Source organism: Monodelphis domestica, chromosome 2, assembly GCF_027887165.1.
Source record: "Monodelphis domestica isolate mMonDom1 chromosome 2, mMonDom1.pri, whole genome shotgun sequence".
NCBI lineage: Eukaryota > Metazoa > Chordata > Mammalia > Didelphimorphia > Didelphidae > Monodelphis > Monodelphis domestica.
The window spans coordinates 255,067,360-255,080,448 of NC_077228.1; positions in this window are offsets into that span (position 1 = coordinate 255,067,360).

Here is a 13,089-nt window from a genome sequence, read left to right on the forward strand (position 1 = left end):
CAACCACCTCAGTCCTCAGACCCCTCTATCTTTAAGGAAACCATCCAAGTTCCCTCCCCTCAGTTCTCACATCTACCAATCACTGTCCATGTCTTCCCTGTGCCAATGGTGGCTCTACCTTAACCCAGGACTGCCCAGAGGTCTGTGGCTTTGCACATGTCTGTTGAAGGTCATATTCTCAAATAATTAAATCTTGATCCTTTGCTGCAGCCCTTCCTAAATCCTGTTACCCTGAGTAGGGTAGAGATTGTAATTTCCAAGACCTGGTTCTGTCATTCCAAGTATCTCTATTGTATCAATTCTAAAATCAATCCTGACTCAAAGAAATTCCTGTTCTATGCTTAAGCATAGGTCAAAGCCCTTTCCATTGTTCAGCAAAAGGTTTCTGTCCTAAAGTAATCTTAAGAAGGGAGGAGGAGGAACCTCCCATGCCAATGGGGTTCACATTCCAATAGAGTTCCCACTATCAATGGGAAATTTTTCAAGTATGAAATTTCCCAATGGTGAAATTTCCAACATTTATAAGTCTAAGAAATTTTGAGGTTTACACAAAGTAATATTCCATTATAGACATGTAGAACAAATTGGTTAGCCATTCCACAATTAATGGTCATCTGTTTCATTTATATTTCTTTGTTTTAACCAAAAGTATTGTAAATATTTTGTTATTTTTGTAGACTTTTATTTTATCAATAGTTTCATTGGGGTAGGTATATTATTAACTTTGTTATTTGGAACTCAGGGATATTCATGCAAATGTTGGCTAATATTAACCTCACCTGATCAAAACCTATCTTGCAGGATGTGAAAATTTAATACTTAGAGCCTTAAATATTCCTTAAATAAGAATCCAGAGGAAGAATTTCAACTGTCCCTGACTTGGTGAATGTAAATGCTTTTCCTCAACTAGACTCTTTATGAACTCTCAAAATGTAATTTAATCTGTTCCCTGACTTAGTTTACCTATAGTTTATTTCCTTATGGGATATATGAGATTATGACCTGTTTTAGTAATTCTTTTAACCTTTATGACTTTGAAGTAAGTGTGGGATGTTGAACTTATCTTGTTTTTCACTTCTATGGCCTAAGGGAAATGCACAAGATTGCAATATATAAGCATTCCTTTGCCACTTTAATGTGACTTTTGCCAGTAAGGCACCTTGTTAGAGTACTAATTAGGATTCAGGTATGAACATTTTTTAACTTCATTTTTGTATTTCAATATTGATTTGCAAATTTTAACCAATTCACAGTTCCTCCATTAGTACACTGCTGGGTCAATCTTCCCATAAATTTTCAAGCATTAATTATTTTCACCTTTGCCAGTTTGTTGGGTATGTATGAGGTGAAACCACAGGGTTACTTTGATTTGCATTTTTTCATATTATTAGTGATTGGGAGTATTTGAGGGGCATGTGGTTAATAGTTTTAAATTCTTTTTAGAACTCTTTGTTAATATATTTTGACCATTTAATAGAGACTAGTTTTTGCTTGTACATGTATAAGCATATTTTTCTGTGTATATGTATGTGTGTACATTCACACATATGTAAAGGATAATTTTAGTGTTGTGACCTAAATTATATTAATTATTGGTCGCCATGGATATCCCAATAATAAAAATACCCAAGTCAGTCTGAAATTTTATGGTGATTTAATTAATATAGTGGAAAGAAATTAAGAAGAAGGGAGAAGGAAACAATGTAGGATTTTCTCCCACCTGGCTTGTACCGGGCAGGAAGATTAGGGGATCTAGAAAGTTAGGGTTTGGAGTGTGAAAGAGGAAGGAATCAGCCTGAAATCCAAGAGGGCTCAGCCAAGATGCCTGAACCTGAATTAGCTCAAGGGAAAACTTATCACCAAAACCCAGACACATAACTGCCACCACACCAAGATGTCAGAACACTTAGCGCACTGCCAGCCAGAGACGCCTCTCCAGGAAAAGAGACTGAAGAGAGCAAGTGACTTGCCCTATATAGATGGTTTTACATCACTTTCCTGTGTCTCATCTATAAGGACCGGCCAGCAGTCTCTATATATTTTTACCTGTGGGTGATAACCTGAGAAGGAGAAGGGAGACTAAGGAAATAGGTGAATATTAAAGACTCAGAAACAACAAGTTAAAACACATGGGAAGTGGTGTGAACTCCTTAATATTTCCCTTGGATAATTAATTAAAGGGAAACATGAGGAATAAGAAAACATGTGGGGAGTAACAACTCCTTAATGCCTCCTATGGACAAGACAGTCTGAGCATTGATAGGAAGCAGCATCAAGAGGAAAGAGAGATCAGGAGGAAAAGATAGGACAGAGCAGTCAGAAGATCCAGGAAAGTAAGAGAGAGATTCTCGCTTGTTCCCCAGTATTTATTGGAGGTTTTAGGAATGTGGATTGGGCGGTGATCAATGAATATGTAACATGACATAGGTTTTTACATTGGTAGCATTGACAATGACAGAATCAAAGAGGAGGAGATTAATTCAACCGGCGCTTTGCAAATGAATGTACTCCGAGCCAGGGCGGCGTGGCTGTCAAGGCCCAGCCCAGAAATTTACCTGTCCTTTGCTAGTCCTTTGGACTGTCACTTTCCATACAATGAACATCAAGTGATCTTACCATGTGTTTGGCAAATGAATATACAGGATACAATATCAATACATCAATCATACCTCCAAGATGCTAAGATGCCTGGTATGCTATATCATCTGTACCAATGTTAGCTTAGCTTGACTTAGGACAGCCCAGGGGTCTGTCTGCTGTTTCTGTACATGTCTATTGAAGACCATTTTCTTAAATACTTAATACTTGAGTATGATGCAGACATTCTTGACCTTGTTAAATTAAGTAGGGTGGAGAAATGTAGAATTCCCAAGACTTGATTCTGTTAAACCAAGTATCTCCATTGTTACTAATCAGGAGACAGATAAATCAGATTTTCTAAAGTACGGACTGAGTAGGGTGGAGTAGTCTTAAAATTCACAATAGCCCCCTGAGGCCCTAAGAAGACTAGTCTCTCTAATGGGTCTTGTAAACATACCAGCTATGAAATAGCCCTCAGATCCTGTACGAATATATAGAGGTGCTTGCCATCGGGCCCCCTTTTTGGTTTTTTAACGGGCAGGATGGGTGTGTTGTATTCAGATTTACAAGGCATTATTATTCCCTGGTCAATTAATGAATTAAAGACTGGCGTAATACCCTCTATTGCCTCTTTTGAGAGGGGATACCAAGGAATGGAAGGAGGTGGGCTAGATTTAGTTTTAATCTGCACAGGAACAGTGGACTTAAGTAAACCTACATTGGAAAAAGATGTGGCCCAGAGAGACTCCGGTATATCTTCAGGTATTATAAAGGTTGGATTCTCTTTCCTCTCCTGACTCTCTGAGAGAAGTACAGGGAGTAAATTTAAAGATTCCTCAGGTACTTCAAATGATAAGGAACCATCTGGGCAGCAAGTTATTGTGGCTCTGAGTTTTCATAGAAGGTCCCTCCCCAGCAAATTTAAAGGGGAGTCAGGCAACAAAAGGAAGGAGTGTTGTACCTATAGGGGTCCTACAGACACCATTCTAGGGGAAAGTTTTTTAACCCTTTGGGGTATTCCTGATGCTCCCATTACATTCTCTGAGCCAACAGAATAACAATGTAAATCAGGTGTACTCTTTAATACAGAACTGGAAGCTTCAGTGTCTAAAAGACAATCATAATAGATGTTACCCACCTTTAAGGTAACATGGGGTTCTTAGTATGGGGGTGTAGTGGATAGGGACAATGGGTAGTAGAACATCAGGGTCTGGAATATCAAAGGTTGTATCCTCTGATTCCTGTGCCCCAGCCCCCCCCCCCAGATACCTTCATAGTATTTGAGAAGTTCCTTGGGCACCCCCCTGAAGGGCACCCCCTGAGGGTCATTAGCACCCCGATTACTTTTTGGACAAGCACCACTTAAGTTATATTGTTGTGGAGTTATTTGGTTTGAGTTATCATTTTCCTAATATCTATTCCTATAGTTATCATTCCTAAAGTTGTGGTTTCCATTATCATTATTATAGTTATTTCTATAATTATCTCTTCTGTAATTGTTATTAAACTGCAGATTCCTTCTGAGGGCCTTGAGTAAAGTTCTATACTCTACCATTCTGTGGCCCTTCTTCTCACAGAATTGGCAGGTAATGGATCGATATTTAGATTCCTGGAGAGGGGCAAGTGCCATTGGTTGAGTATCATGCCCTCTTTCCAGTTTGGCAATCTTATCTGTTAAATATGTCAATTGTTTCTCCATTTCCCCCATGATATCATTATTCTCTTCCTCCTTTTCTTTGTTTCCCTTTGAAACATATAGAGCTGTTTTCCACAATTCTTCAAGGTCTATCTCTGACCATCTTGAGCAATGTGTTATAAAATAATCCCTAATCACTTTGCAAGAGTTATTGACAAAGTGCCTTCTAACTTGTCTTGTGCAAAATTGCACTTTAGATAGGTCAAAATCCAGGTATCTACCCCCAAACTCGATTATTCTGTCCATGAATCTGGAGGGTGTCTCTTCCTCATTTTGCTTAATTTTCTTCAAATTCGGCCCACTTATCTATACTGTCTGCACACTCTCTCATCTCTGTTAAGATAGCCTCTCTACAACAGTATAATTGTAAAAAGATTTTCAGAGTCATTATAGTCCCATTCCAGATCCTGAGATGGCTAATGTGCTGCATTGGGCCCCAGGGTTTTGTTGACATGAACAATTATTTTATTTTTCTCATGTTCAGTTAAAAAGCCTGTAGCAAGTTTTCAATGTCCTTGTAAAATAGATTATACTGAAAAAATATGTCTCTCATCTTTTTTGTTACTAGAAAGGGATCTTGTTCATATGTGGGGATATTTCATGTAAATTCATTTATTTCTTGAGGAGTAAATGGTATATTGTGCCTTAAAGTCACCACATCCCTGTTCTGTCCTATTTCAGGTACTACTCTTATAGGGAAAAAGCCTCTAATTGAATTTGGTACTTGTGGGTCAGTTTGACTAAGACAAGTTTCTTTAGAAGGACGAGATTTCCTTTGGGCTGGAATTTGGTTTAGTGTAGGAGAAGGAACATGAGAAACTGGGATCACAGGGGAAGGGTCGTGGGGATTAAGTTCAGCCAAGATTTGCAGTCCATGAGAGAACCAGTCTGTTAACTGAGCTATAGGGAAGGTGCTTTCCATCTCTATTTTGGGGAAGGAAATTTCCTCATTTAGAGGTTCAGAAACAGGTCTGTCAGGTCCAGACCTGTTTCCAGTGGGGTGGATGTTTGTCAATTGATCCTGTAAGAAACATTTTAAATTATCAAATTGAGCTTATATTTTAGCTTTGGAATTTTGTGTGTTTTTCTGAATTTCAGCCTCAAATAATTTTTTTATGTTAGCATCTCTAAACATAGTACTGAGGAGTACAAAAATGACATTACCTAATAATATAAGAAATTGGATGTGTGCTGAATTCCTCAATGTCCCTAATTCTTCAACCATCATATAAATGTCAAAGAATATAATATTCATATATATATATATATATATATGTATACACACACACACACACACACACACACATATATATATATATATATATATATATATATATATATAATAATTATTTTCCTAGCTGGCTTCACAAAACACATGGGAAGCAGGACAAGGCCAAAACTCTCTTTAGGTCCCCTTCACTCCTAATTAAGAGTAATTTAGGCAGATCTAGGCAGTTGTTCCCTGAGGGAAAGGGGATTCGTAGCTAAACAATTTTCCTAGTCCTGCTGCTTTGGATTAAAAAAAAAAAAAGAAAAACAGCTGATTCTGAGTTAAGGAGAGAGGGGAATTTAAAAAAATTTACTTACCTCTACAGCTGATCAAAATAAGTTATTAAAAGGGATCGTCACAGTAGAGAAAATGTTTAGGAAAGTTAAGAAGATTGAGGGTATTTTGTCACAACTGACATGATCAGCCAAAACTGTAAAGGATAATTTTAGTGTTGTGACCTAAATTATATTAATTATTGGTCACCATGGATATCCCAAATAATAAAATAAAAATACCCAAGTCAGTCTGAAATTTTATGGTGATTTAATTAATATAGTGGAAAGAAATTAAGAAGGGAAAAGGAAACGATGTAGGATTTTCTCCCACCTGGCTTGTACGGGGCGGGAAGATTAGGGGATCTAGAAAGTAAGGGTTTGGATTGTGAAAGAGGAAGGAATCAGCCTGAACTCCAAGAGGGCTCAGCCAAGATGCCTGAACCTGAATTAGCTCAAGGGAAAACTCATCACCAAAACCACCACGCCAAGATGTTGGAATGCTTAGTACGCTGCCAGTCAGAGACGCCTCTCCAGGAAGAGACTGAAGAGAGCAAGTGACTTGCCCTAGATAGACGGTTTTACGTCATTTTCCTGTGCTCATCTGTACCAATGTTAGCTTAGCTTGACTTAGGACAGCCCAGGGGTCTGTCCACTGTTTCTGTATATGTCTGTTGAAGACCATTTTCTCAAATACTTAATCCTTGAGTATGATGCAGGCATTCCTGACTTTGTTAAACTAGGTTGGGTGCAGAAATGTAGAGTTCCCAAGACTTGATTCTGTTTAACCAAGTATCTCCATTGTTACTAATCAGGAGATAGCTAAATCAGATCTTCTAAAGGAAGGCCTGAGTAGGGTGGAGTAGTTTTAAAATTCACACATATATGTACATATAGGAACTATGCATTTACTTATATCAATATCTAAATTTATATAGTGCCTGCTGTGTCAGGCATAAGCCCTTTATAAATATTATCTAGTTTGTTCCTTACAACAACTCTGTGATAGAGGTACTATTATTATTTCCATTTTACATATGAGAGAATTGAGATAAAGAGAGGTTTAATGATTTGCTCAGGATTACACAGCTGGTAAGAGGCCAAATCTGAACTCAGGTCTCCTGACTTTAAGCCCAATGTTCTATCATGGTATCATCTAGTTATACCTAGATAATTGCTCACCTGACTTGAATATTCAGTCCTTTTCAGAGAAATCTGACTAAATTTTTCCCTCTGATTCAATACCTTCTCTTCTTAATTTAGGTGCATTAGGTGCATTTTGTTTTTATGAAAGCTTTTCATTTTCAAACAAAATTGTCTATTTTACATAATGCCAGATCCTCAAAACTGGAAGTGTAGCTTATTTCCCAACTTTGATTTTGCAGGTGTTGTGACCTTCTAACTTCCAGGGAGAATGTCTCGAAACCCACAGTAGAGACTGGGTTAGTGCCCTTTTCTTATGATAGTGGTGACTCGAAGCCTGAGCCAGAATTTCTCATCACAGCCTTTTTCTTATTGTAGTCTCAGCAAAAAAAGTGAGTCAAAAATTCTCTTGTGACAGTCCCCATTTTAGTTCATAATCATATATGTGATTTTCTAAATACATCCTTGCACATCCTATTATTTCCTTCTCGAGATAATTGTTATAAAAGTCTTTTTGCAAGCATTTTCATAGGCATATACAATTTTTGGGAAGCATTAAATACTCTAATAAAGCAAAATTAACACAGTAACAATTATTGATATTATAAGGAAGAGGGTTTTCAAAACTTCCTTAATCCAGCCTGACTGTCAACTAGTCCCAAATATCCTTGTTAGAGACTCCTTCATGTCATCTCCTTTACTTAATGCAACTTAAAGGTAGTAAATATTAATGATTTAGTCAAACATAAATATGCCACATTTAGTTAATGTCATCTTAAATATTTTGCTATGAAAATTCTGTATCAGAGTTCATTCATTTACCACAATCTACAAATTTTGTAGTTTAGTCTGTTCAAATTTAGAGATATGTATCTTTGCATCAAAATCTGGTCTTTAACTGGGTCAGTTGTTAAAAATACTTGGAATGAATCTTGTTTCTAGAGCAGATTTGCATTTAGATTGATTCTCCAGATTCCAAGCAACTTCTGGAGGTTTTTTATATAAAACCGATTAATCCTGCTAGCAATAAGACAGTATAATTTAGTAGGACTTTACAAAACCTAAAGACAAAAGACCTTCCAGTAATGCGTTCACATGATGAAAACCAGTTCAAACTTTATGGAATTATCAGAGGTACAAATCATCAGAGGTACAAATTATCGAAGAATATCAAGGGATGTAATGAAAAAAAATGTGAAGGATGGTGGCCTAACAGTACCAGATTTTAGCAAGACAAAAACCTTAGGAGCACCTTTGGTTAATCTGAAAGTAGAAGTTTGAAGATTAAAATGTCTGGAGTTGACTGACTGTCCACTCCTTGAGTCTAAATTGGTAGATTTCCTCAGCGGCTCAACCAGACAGTTAATGAAGAGGACTGGATGTTCCTCGTTGTCTTGAGTAATCTCTTTCTGGTCAAAATCAACCTTCCTCCTCCAGGCAGCAGAACAAGAAGGTAGATTTGAACAGTTACTGATAGCTGCCCAGTTTCCTTTTTTTCTAACTCTGACTGGATTTCTGGGCCCGCCCTTGCCTTAAAAATCCAAGTAAAGATTAAAGTGTGGGGAACTGTAACCTAGTGAGGGGACAAAGCTAGAAGGTAAGAGGATTCTGTCCATATACCCTTTTTCCTGCAAAATATGTCCAATTGCTACCTGGTGTTAGAATTCAGGGCATCAAAAAGCCAATTTCCTTGTTTTCCATGATGTTGCTCAGCCATTCAACATGAGAAAAAAAAAATTTGAAATTTTGCTCAGGCTGCCTAGGTTTGATCTGGTCCTAATGGGAAGGGCCTGTGAGAATGCTTTTTCCTCTGTCTTAGTTGGGTTGGCTAGTCCCTATCTGGCTCCAGGCTCTGGTTTGGTAGCCACTCTGCCCCTGAGGCTTCCCAGATCAGAAGTCCAACTTGGCTACTAGCCAAGAGAGGATACAAACTGTCTTGGCCTAACTTAAAAAAAAATTTTTTTTCTTCTCCAATTTGTAAGTATGAACCCTAAAAGGGAATCTCAGGTGTAGCAAGAGTTTAAATGACCGCCTAGAATTCTCCAAGAGCTGGCTGGGTAAAAGTTCTAAGCAGTTAAAGGAGGAGGTTTCTAACAGTCATTCTGGAGCTAGAGGTAAAGACTGAAGCTGTGGATCTGAGATTCCCCTGGACAAACCATCTATCAAGCAGCCTGCCTATGAGGATCAACTAGAAGAAGTTGAGAGGAAATCTCCAGTTATCCTGGTGGACAGATTGACTGGGAAAGAGAATCTCTACCTTGCCTGGATCATCTAAGGACACCATAACTTGGATTCCTGCTACCTGATCCACCAAAGGACTCTAAGTGAGAATCTGGACTCCCTGTTAGGACTTATCTTTAGTAATCCTTAGTAGTCTTTAGTTTAGTTTAGTTTAGAAAATGATTAAGCTTGAAAATTAATTATAGTGGGTTGAAATATCTTGGGGCAAATAGTCAGATGCAAACTTTCCCCCTTATTCCTTTCCCATCATTCCCTTTTCTGTTAATAAACTCAATTATTTAAATGTGATTTTCTCCCTTTGTATAAACCCTTCCCCTCTTTCCTAAATATCCCTATAACACAGGGTATGCTCTGTTTCTGTCCCATTTAATGGGGTAATGGCCAATTCCTCAGAGAGGCTGACAACTGTGCATCCACAGAATTTGCCCTGACTTTTTTTTTTAATTTAGAATAATTTTCCATGTTTAATGATTCACAATCCTCCCCTCCTTCCCTCCCCAGTCTCAGAGCTGAAAAGCAATTCCACTGGGTTATACATATAGCATTGTTCAAAACCTATTTCCATGTTATTCATATTTGCAGTAGAGTGATCTTTTAACATCAAAACCCTTAATCATCCCCATCAAACTATGTGATCAATCGTGTGTTTTTCTTTTGCAATTCTGCTCCCACAGTTCTTTCTCTGGATGTGGATAGCATTCTTTCTCCTAAATTCCTCTGGATTGTCCTGGGTCATTGCATTGCTACTAGTAGAGAACTCCATTATGTTCAATTTTACCAAAGTATATCAGTCACTGTGTACAATGTTCTCCTGGTTGTGCTCCTTTCACTCTGCATCACTTTCTGGAGGTCCTTCCAGTTCACATGAAGTTCCTATAGTTCCTCATTCCTTTCAGCATAGTAGTATTCCATTACCATTAAATACCACAATTTGTTCAGCCATTCCCCAATCGATGGACACTCCTTCATTTTCCAGTTTTTTGCCACTACAAAGAGCAAGGCTATGAACATTTTTGTAAAGGTCTTTCCCCTTATTATCTCTTTGGGGTATGGACCCCAGCAGTGGTATGGATGGATCAAAGGGCAGGAAGTCTTCTAAAGCCTTTTGGGCATAGTTCCAAATTGCCTTCCAGAAGGGTTGAATAAATTCACAACACCACCAGCAATGTATTAGTGCCCCAATTTTGCCATATCCTCACCAACATTTATTATTTTCCTTTACTGTCCTTTTGGCCAATCTTCCAGATCTGAGGTGGTATCTAAGAGTTGTTTTGATTTGCATATCTCTAATCAGGAGAGATTTAGAACACTTTTTCATGTGCTTATTGATAGTTTTGATTTCTTCATGTGAAAACTGCCTATTCATATCCCTTGACCATTTGTCAGTTGGGGAATGGCTTAATTTTTTTTTGGGGGGGGTACAATTGACTTAGTTCCTTATATATTTGAGAGATTAAACCTTTGTCAGAGAGTTTTATTATAGAAATGTTCTCCCAGCTTGTTAGTTTCCTTCTAATTTTGGTTGCTTTGGTTTTGTTTGTACAAAACCTTTTTAATTTGATATAATCTAAGTCATTCATTTTACATTTTGTAATGTTCTCCATCTCTTGCTTGGTCTTAAATTCCTTCCTGTCCCTTAGATCTGACAGGTATACTATTCTATGTTCATCTAATTTATTTATGATTTCACTCTTTATATTTGTCATTTACCCATTTTGAATTTATCTTAGTATAAGGTATGAGATGTTAATCTAAAGCTGATCTCTCCCATACTGTTTTCTAATTTTCCCAGCAGTTTGTCATATAGTGGGCTCTTGTCCCAAAATCTGGAATCTTTGGGTTTATTGAACACTATCTTCCTGAGGTCATTTATCCCAAGTCTATTCCATGGATCCACCCTTCTGTCTCTTAGCCAGTACCATATTGTTTTGATGACCACTACTTTATAGTACAGTTTAAGATCTGGTACTGCTAGGCCCCAATCCTTCACATTTTTTTTTATTAGTTCCCTTGCTATTCTTGATCTTTTCTTCGAGATGAACTTTGTTATAATTTTTCTAATTCTATAAAAAGTTTTTTGGTGATTTGATAAGCATGGAACTGAATAGTAGATTAATTTGGGGGTAGGATTATAATTTTTATTATGTTAGCTTGTCCTACACATGAGCAATTAATGTTTTTCCAGTTTTTTAGATCTAATTTTAATTGTGTGTTTTATAGTTGTATTCATATAATTCCTGTGTTTGGTAGATAAATTCTTTAATATTTTTTATTGTTTAGAGTGATTTTAAATGCAGTTTTTCTTTCTAACTCATGCTCCTGAGTTTTGTTGGAAATCTGTAGAAATGCTAATGACATGTGGGTTTATCTTGTACCTTGCAACTTTGCAAAAGTTGTTAATTATTTCTACTAGTCTTTAATTGGTTTTCTGGGGTTCTTTAAGTATACTACCATATCATTTGCAAAGAGTGATAGTTCAGTTTCCTCATTGCCTACTTTAATCCCATCAATTTCTTTTTCTTCTCTAATTGCTATTGCTAGCATTTATAGAACAATATTAAATAATAGAGGTGATAATGGACATCCTTGCTTCACTCCTGGTCTTATTTGGAAGACTTCTAATTTGTCCCCATTGCAGATGATATTTGATGAGGGTTTTAAATATATACTGTTTATTATTTTGAGGAATGGCCCTTCTATTCCTATACTTTCTAGTGCTTTCAAAGGAATGGATGTTTTTTGTCAAAGGCTTTTTCTGCATGTATTGAGATAATCATGGGATCTCTGTTGGTTTGCTTATTAATATGGTCAATTATGTGGATGATTTTTCTAATATCAAACCATCCTTGCATTCCTGGTATAAATCCCACCTGGTCATAGTGGATAATCCTTGTGATAACTTGCTGTAATATTTTTGCTAGTATTTTATTTAAAATATTTGCATATATGTTTATTAAGGAGATTTGTCTGTAGTTTTCTTTCTCTGTATTTGGTCTGCCTGGCTTTGGAATCAATACCATATTTTTTCATAAAAAGAATTTAGTAAGACTCCTTCATTGCTTATTTTGTCAAATAATTTGTACATTATGTTTGATAGAATTCACTTGTGAATCCATCTAGGCCTAGGGATTTTTTCTTAGTAAGTTCCTTAATGACTTGTTCCATTTCTTTTTCTCAGATGGAGTTATTTAAGTATTCCATTTCCTCTTTTGTTAATCTAGGCAATTTATATTTTTGTAAATATTCAACCATTTCACCTAGATTGACATATTTATTGTCATATAATTGAGCATAGTAGCTCTTAATAATTGTCTTAATTTCCTCTTCATTAGAGGTGAGATCACCCTTTTCATCTTTGATACTCTTCTTTCTTTTTTTAGTAGATTAACCAGTACTTTGTCTATTTTCTTTTTTTTTAAGTGCCAAGTCCTAGTCTTATTTATTAGTTCAATAGTTCTTTTACTTTCAATTTATTCATTTCTCCTTTAATTTTTAGGATTTCCAATTTAGTTTTTATCTGGGGATTTTTAATTTATTCTTTTTCTAATTTTTTAAGTTGCAAGCCTAATTCATTGATCTCTTCCTTCATGATTTTGTTGCTATAGGCACTCAGAGATATACATTTTCCCCTGAGTATTGCTTTGGCTGTATCCCATAGGTTTTGGTATGATGTCTTCTCATTGTCATTTTCTTTAATGAAGTCCTCAATTGTTTCTCTGATTTCTTATTTGACCCACCAGTTTTTAAGAATTAGATCATTTAATTTCCAATTAATTTAAAATTGCCTTTCCATGGACCCTTGTTAAGTATAATTTTTATCTCATTATGATATGAGAAAATTGTATTTATTATTTCTGCTTTTCTACATTCATTTGCAATATTTCTAT